General features: G+C 34.1%; 1 pseudogene across 1 annotated transcript; it reads left to right on the top strand.

The window, feature by feature from the left end:
* Positions 1–3,235: 3,235 nt before the first annotated feature.
* Positions 3,236–4,908, top strand: LOC104766928 (3-ketoacyl-CoA synthase 18 pseudogene; annotated as a pseudogene). Its single transcript, XR_015591526.1, has one exon. The product of XR_015591526.1 is annotated as a 3-ketoacyl-CoA synthase 18 pseudogene (transcript).
* Positions 4,909–8,045: the final 3,137 nt, after the last annotated feature.

Genomic DNA, 8,045 nt, shown 5'->3' with positions numbered 1-8,045 from the left:
GGATGATGATCCGGGGGTGCGCTGTAGGGTGGCAACTCGAGAGACAAGTATTGGATCTTTCCTTATATATTATAGCATGCGGGTTTAGGTCCGATGAGGAGCCAACATTATGGCATGCAGACTTAGGTCTGATGAGGAGCCAATAAAAACTCAAGGTCTAGGCCTCTGAGTAAAGGAAAGTCCAAAAGTCGAGAGCAAATAATACCAGGAGCGTGAGTCTATCGCCTAGAGGTGATCTTTCGTATATCGGTCGGAGGAGTGCGGGCCGTGGAGACGGTAGCACGGGAGTCCTTGGCTGATTGTTGTTCGAGATTCGAGGACGAATCTAAATTGGTGGGGGAGAATTGTAACATCCGCGAATCGGAATCCCGGTTTGGGATGTGCATCGATTGATGTTGGAGGAGCATCGGTTAATGATGACTCTTTTTCCTGCGTTTTGACTTAAGTTAAACGCTGCGTTTTGGGCAAAAGGGAAAGGAAAACCCTTAGGTCGTTCCGTTTGTCCCATTAGACGACTTTGGCCGTTTTTGAGAGAAAAGAGGGGAGAAAAAGTGTTCTTGAGTGTTCTTGAGAGTTCTTGGTGATTCCTGGTGTTTGGAGGCTTTTCCTGAGATATGTAGCTGGGATCGTTATAGGAGCTTCCTAGGAGCGTGTTCTTGATTGTTTAAGGTTCAGAAACTTCTTGGGAAAGGTAAGTGCATGACCATGGCTTATCTAAGATGGAGAATACTCTGATCTGTTTGTTTCTGTGTTGTTAGGCTTGCTAGTATGTTATTTGAGGCGTTAGGAAGCTTTCTTATGGCTTGGGATCGATTCTTGTGGTTGCAGGAAAGAAGATCCGGCGAGAAGCTTTGGGGAAAAACAATGCTCGGCATGAGCATTGGTCGATGCACTATGTGCGTCGGTCGATGCTAGTGCAAGGACGGCGCGGATTGACCTAGGAGCATCGGTCGATGCCAGGTGGAGTTGTCGGTCGATGCGATTAGGGTTTCCTCGTGATGTCGAGCATGTGTCGATCGATGCAAGTGGAAGCATCAGTCAATGCAAGTGAACCTGGTGTCGACCGATGCATACCCTGTGTCGGTCGATGCTGGTCCCTAATGGTGTCGGTCGATGCAATCTTTGTGTCGGTCGATGCAGAGCCTGGTTTGTTTGTTGATTGTTGTTTGATGGTTAGAGTATCTCTATTGCTTGTGTGTATAGCCTAGTAGATGGGAGGATTGCCTTACTGAGTGTTTATAAAATACTCATGTATTGCAATTTGTGTTTGTGGTGCAGGTAAAGGCAAAGTGTGATCGTGGAATCAAGGCAATGAAGAGGAGGATGTTCTAGTGGTTCGCTTGGTTGTCTGGCTTATGTTAGGTGGCTAGAGTTGAGTCCTAGAATGTTGTTTAGGATTGTTGGTTCTCTGGTTTATGCTGTTTGGATCATTATGTTATGATTTGGAATTAATGTTGGTTATTGGTTATTATTTATTAAATTATTTGTTGGATATTGGTATCTGTTATTTCCGCTGTTGGTTGTGTTTGTGGTTAGGTGGCTAGTGGGTATGGGACCACTAGCTGTAGTTATTTATTATTATTATTTATTATTTATTAAATTAAAAAAAAATTGGTGAGGTCGTTTTATGGATACCTTAATTTGGACAATGGAGTGTATGTTGGCCTTGGATATGGATAAAGCTCTTTTGTTAATAGATTGTTCAGACCTTCTTTCAATGACATCAAATATTGATGATTGACCTATATTTAAATGAGAGTTGAAGGATTTTATGCATTTTAGAGATTGATTTGTTGATTAGTATTCCATATATCCCTTAAGGAGATAATACTCTTTCTCTTTCTTAAAGAGTGTCATTCTAGAGTTTTCTTGTAGTTTCACAAAGATTGTCATTTTTCATTTTCAATGCAGTCTTTGTCTTTGACCCTAAATTTCTTAATTTTATCTTCAATTTAAAGTTTATTTAAACCATTAACCACTTATTAAATAAGGGCATATATGTATAATTCAATGTTTTATTAATTTATGTGAAATGTGTCAAAATGACACTCTTTGTGAAACAGAGAGAATGTTCATGTCCATAAACCTTCGAAATGTGCAAGGGCGCAAGATATTTATTATTTCCATGTAAACTCATCGGTACTTAGTTGACTCTCTCTTGAAGAAAGCAATTTCTAATCAGCTAGTATATGGGATTTGATTGTCAGAAAAAACACATACACAAACTTTAAGAAGGTGAGACATGCCGTCTCTTCTTTTAACATATGTTATTCATCTCAAATTTAAATATAATACATTATTCTTCATATTTATTAAATTTATTTATCTTATTATCATAAACTGTAAAACATTTTTCACACATTTTTCTTTGTTTTTGTCATTTAAAGAAAGATAAATCTCAAATTACTTTATGATAAACTTAATGGTTATAATATTTATCATATATTTTTCTGGTAGAGCTCATACTTAAAATAAAAGATAACATAACAAAATCTATAATTAATTAATTTATAAAAGAAATTTAATAATATTCTTTATAAACCTTTGCAGCAAATATCAATTTAATCATTTGATATTGTTATGGATAACAAATGAGAGAATTTGGGTGATGAAGAGAACACAACTTCAGAAAACAAACCAAATTTAATTTGTTTAGTTTAAAACCAAAATTTATTAACCGAAAAAGAAAAAGGAACATATTAAAAAAAAAAACGGAAAATGAAGACACAACTTCCCGGAAGTACGTAGTAAACCAAATCGATTGAGTCTAAATCCAAATTTCTTGATAAATAAGAAAAGAAATAGGTTTTTAAAGATCAATTTTAAGCTAGAGTGTTGTTATGGGAGAACTTTATTGCAAGAAAAAACAGCGTAGGAACATGTGCAATGGGGTGTTAAACTCTCAACATAGTTATGCTTCCTTTTTTTTTTTTTGGTTTTTACTTTTAATATTATTGTAGCGTTGTACAAGAACAAAACCACGTGATTAATCGTGTACTGTCTTAAGAAAAAAATATAAATATATTGATATTATATTATTTTTCTAGAAGTCATGTGTGCATCTGTTAAAGAACAAAAGAGAAAAATAAATAATCATATGTGCTACTGCATCCTTGATTACGTTTCTGTAAGAGTGAATGCAATTGCAACTAATTAAGATGGCAACATTCTTTGACTTATCATTCAAAGACGTCTCTATAAATATGTGTATGTGGAAGAGCGTAGAGGCAGAAAGCATAATAAGAAGTGATAGAGTATCTCTTCTTTTGTTTTTCTTTTTCTCAATACTCCTAGCTCAAATGGCTAACGTAAAGCTTATTTACTATTACCTCATTACCCACCTTTTCAAGCTCTGCTTGTTCCCGTTGATAGCATTTGTAGCCATCAAAACATCAAACCTCAAGCAAGAAGATGTCCAAAATCTTTGGTTCCATTTCCAACACAACATTATAACCCTAACAATTTTCTCTGCGGTTGTCACTTTCGTGTCAGCCATGTACTTCGTGACCCGACCTAGACCTGTTTACCTCGTCGACTACTCCTGCCATCTCCCGCCCCAACATCAAAAGGTCACTGTCCAAAAGATCGTCGATAATATCAACAAGAATCGAGAACTAGGTACTTCTACGACTTTACTGGCTGAAGACTCTTCGTTGGACTTCTTTTTTAGAGTTCTAGAACGTTCTGGTCTCGGGGAAGAGACCTACCTACCAGATGCGATTTTAAACGTCCCACCTCTCCAGACCATGGTGGCCGCACGTGAGGAGACAGAACAAGTGATCTTTGACGCCATTGACAACCTCCTAGCCAACACCAAAGTCAACACACGCGATATTGGTATAATCATTGTGAACTCAAGCCTGTTTAACCCGACTCCTTCGCTCTCAGCAATGGTAGTGAACAAGTACAAGCTTAGGAGCAACATTAAAAGCTTCAGTCTGGGCGGTATGGGTTGCAGTGCGGGTGTCATAGCTATCGAACTTGCCAAGGACTTGTTGCAAGTACATAAGAACACTTACGCTCTTGTGGTGAGCACAGAGAATCTCAGCCGCAACATGTACATTGGTGATAACAGATCTATGCTTGTCACCAACTGCTTGTTCCGCGTTGGTGGAGCCGCGATCTTGCTCTCTAACAAGTCAGGAGACCGAAGACGTTCCAAGTACAAGCTACTTCATACGGTCAGGACACATACTGGAGCTGATGACAAATCTTTTAGATGTGTACAGCAACAAGATGATGAGTCGGGCAAAACCGGAGTCTCGCTGACCAAAGATATAACGTCTGTGGCTTCGAGAACCATTACCAAAAACATCGCTACTTTGGGTCCATTGGTTCTTCCAGTAAGCGAAAAGATTCTCTTTTTCATTACTTATATCCACAAGAATTTTTTTGACGACAAGATTAAGCATTATGTCCCTGACTTCAAGCGAGCCATCGATCATTTCTGTATTCATGCGGGTGGGAGAGCTTTGATCGATGAGCTTGAGAAGAACTTGGGCTTATTGCCAATAGACGTAGAGCCGTCAAGATCAACTTTGCATAGGTTTGGTAATACATCTTCGAGCTCTATTTGGTATGAGTTAGCTTATACAGAGGCCAAAGGTAGGATGAAGAAAGGAAACAAAGCTTGGCAGATTGCTTTAGGGTCAGGGTTTAAGTGTAATAGTGCCGTTTGGGTGGCCCTACGCAATGTCAACCCTTCGGTTAATAGTCCTTGGGAACATTGTGTTGCCAAGTACCCGGTTAAGCTTGATATATGATTCTCTCAAAAGTTATTAAGGTTGGTTCAAATTTATATATCAGTCCTCTACTTGTTTAACTTTCTTTATGACTCGATGGTGTGGTTTTGGTCTCTTTTGTTCGTTGTTACAACTTATACAGTTTAATAAAAAAATCTCTTAAGCATCGGTATATTCACTTTAAACACACCAACTAAATCACTATCACGTAACTATTTCAAGTAAATTATAGTTGGTGAAAAACTATCTGGTCTATAGTTCCATCCAAAAATTGTTAATGAAAAAAAATCTTCCTTCTATAATTTTGTCAATCAATACTATGTGTTTAACCTTTTAAAAATAAAGGATATGATTATATTTTGAGATATAAAACAACACGGTATTTATTCAAAATTTAGTGTCTAAATTAAGATACCGAAATCTTTTGATTGTTATTTAATTTGTTTTGTTGCTTCTCGTTTATCTCAAATGTGTTAAATTAATGAAATTCGACAATGTTGACTTTATTCTTGTAAGCAACTTAAGAGTGGAGATCTTAGTTATTGATTACAATAATAATCATTTCGAATTAACGATCGACAACATTACGTTTATGAGGTCTTTCATCAAAACACATACTATTGTTTTGTTAACGAAGAAAATATTTAGTGGCAGCCGTTTAGGATGTTGAATACAAATATAATGTTTATTTTGTGATTAGATCTTTACTTTCAAGATCTTCTATTAAAAATTTAGTTGAAAATGTTATAAGTACCAAAATTGATTTTTTTTCTTCATTAATAAATTAATTAAGAGATTTATATTTAATGGATCGGCATGTATTTAACGGATATTACCTAGAGTTTACAACCAGCTATAACAAAATGTTAAATTTAGTTTTATTTTGGGCTTTCAACTAAAAACCAAATGGCAATTAGTGGATTGATCATAACCCTTTATATATTAATTATATTTTTTTCAAATTTCAGATGTGGGACTTGAATTGTATCCCAACAATCTCCCCATCAAACCAAAGACCATATGTGGGATATTAACACGTCTTCTCGAGATGATAACTCTATCCCGAACCAATCCCACCTGGACCGATAATAAATTTCTTCTTGCGCCTCCATCATTTGGGTTAACAAGAAGCATGTCTATATCCACAAGATTTTAAACTTTAGACTCTGATACCATGTTAATTTGGGTTTATCTTAGGTTTCCAACTAAAAACCAATTGACAACTACTGGACTTGGATTATCCAACACAAAACAGACTCATCTCCAAAGGACAACCTAGAGTTTCTCTCACTCGAGCGCCTTCCAAACTTGTGTATCCTACGGTTTTTCCTTTTGCCAAACTTGTGTAATAGGACGATTGTAACCGATAATTGTAAGTTACATTAACATAAGTTCGTCTATGAATTATACATGATTTAATGCGCTACACTCTAGTATAATAGTAGAACTTTATCCACTAGAGAGTTCCCCCAACTTTTGTATCCTACGGTTTCTCTTTTCGCCAAACTTGTGTAGTAGGCCAATTTTAACCCGTAGTTTTTTTTTTCATGATAAATAAATTAAATTACAGGCGTGTTTGTCAATAAAATTTATTACCATGTGACAAATGCATGGGATACAATTAAGTGATTTATAAGGTTTTTAACAAATTAAAAAAAACATCTTGTAAAATATGATTTGTAAATAAAAGTTAATTATATTTAATATTTTCATAGAAATTTAAAAATATATCACTTATAATGAAACAATTTTTTTTGGCTAAAATATTATTTAAAATGAAATTATGTGTGTTTTATTAGTTATGTCGTGTTTGTATTGTAATATATTTGAAGTTTTTTGTAGTTTTATTTGTTTAAATAATATTCCTTTTGAAAGAACCTTATTAAGAATAAAAAATATAAAATAAAATTAGAATATGAAATAAAAATAATAGAGTAAGGTGTTGAAATTTTTAAACAAAATTATTGTAGAGGAAAGAATTGAAATGAGTATTGAATTATTTGGTGGATGAGAGAAGATGATGTGTAGTGTTAAAAAAAAAAATAGAGAGAGTTGAATTTCTTAATCAATGTAGATAGTCTTAGGCCCAAAATCTATTCAAATAAAAAAGAACAACAATAAAATATATTTTAATTTGTAAATAGAGAATAATGTACACAGTCTTAGGTCCAAAATCTCTTCAAATAAAAAAGAATAAAAATATATTTTAATTTGTAAATAGAGAATAGTGTGTCTCTCGAGGGATATAATAAGGAAATTTAGCCAAGAATGCTACATTTGGATATAAACTTTTCAATTATATCACAACCTACAATTATTTTTCTGTTCTATCACAACTGCCATGTAGAATGTCGTAAAATACATTTTTGTTTAGTAGTGGAAAATTGAAATTAATTGTGTACTTTTTTTTTTATAATACTGTAGTGTGACTTTAAATTGAAATTAATTGAACACGAGGCGACATTGTACTGTGATTTTATTGGCATTTATTTTCTTTTTTTTTGTTGGTATTTATTTTGTTTTTTTTTTGTCAACAAAAAAAAATATACTATATAGTGGATAACTAATTGATTGTCTACTAAATTTTAGTGTTAGTTTGAAATGGACAAGTTGTTACAATTATATATTGTATAGGTTCGTAGTTGTGTACACAATAATATTGTTACCAAAATTGTCCACACTTATATATATGATAAGTGGACAATAAAATACGCTAATTTGTCTACAAATATTGAATCTAAAAACCAAAGAAAAGGTTGGAGAACAACAAAAACTACTGATAGATACAATAGAAAAGATATATTGTCATAGTTCATATATTTTAGTAACTTGTTCACACTTTTATATATGTAGAGGACAAGCTATTCAGCTATTGTCCCAAGTAATATACATACGTAGTGGACACGTACATCAGTAGACAAGTGAGTTTAGACATGTGATGGTATGATATTGAAAGGACAACAAACTATATTCGGGAGATTAATTTTCTACGAGATATCAGTGTAAGTGAAACGACTCGGCCCATTTTTGTTTTTTTTAATATAATAATTAACTAATGATCTCATATTCAGTAACATCCTAGCATCAATCAACAAAAGCAACATAAATAACAAAACAATTAAACCAATGATACTCCAAAAGATTAAATAATCAATATCAATAATCAATAACAAAACCAGCAATTCTAATGTAGCAACATATACCAAGGAACCAGCAACCTAGACAACATTCTAACCACTCAACTTTAACAACCTAACAAAAGCCAGAAAACACATCAACGAGCCACTAGAATATCCGCTTCTT

The sequence above is a fragment of the Camelina sativa genome, chromosome 19, assembly GCF_030686135.1.
Source record: "Camelina sativa cultivar CO46 ecotype springtype chromosome 19, ASM3068613v1".
Lineage (NCBI taxonomy): Eukaryota > Viridiplantae > Streptophyta > Magnoliopsida > Brassicales > Brassicaceae > Camelina > Camelina sativa.
This window is presented reverse-complemented; position numbering and strand designations above follow the sequence as displayed.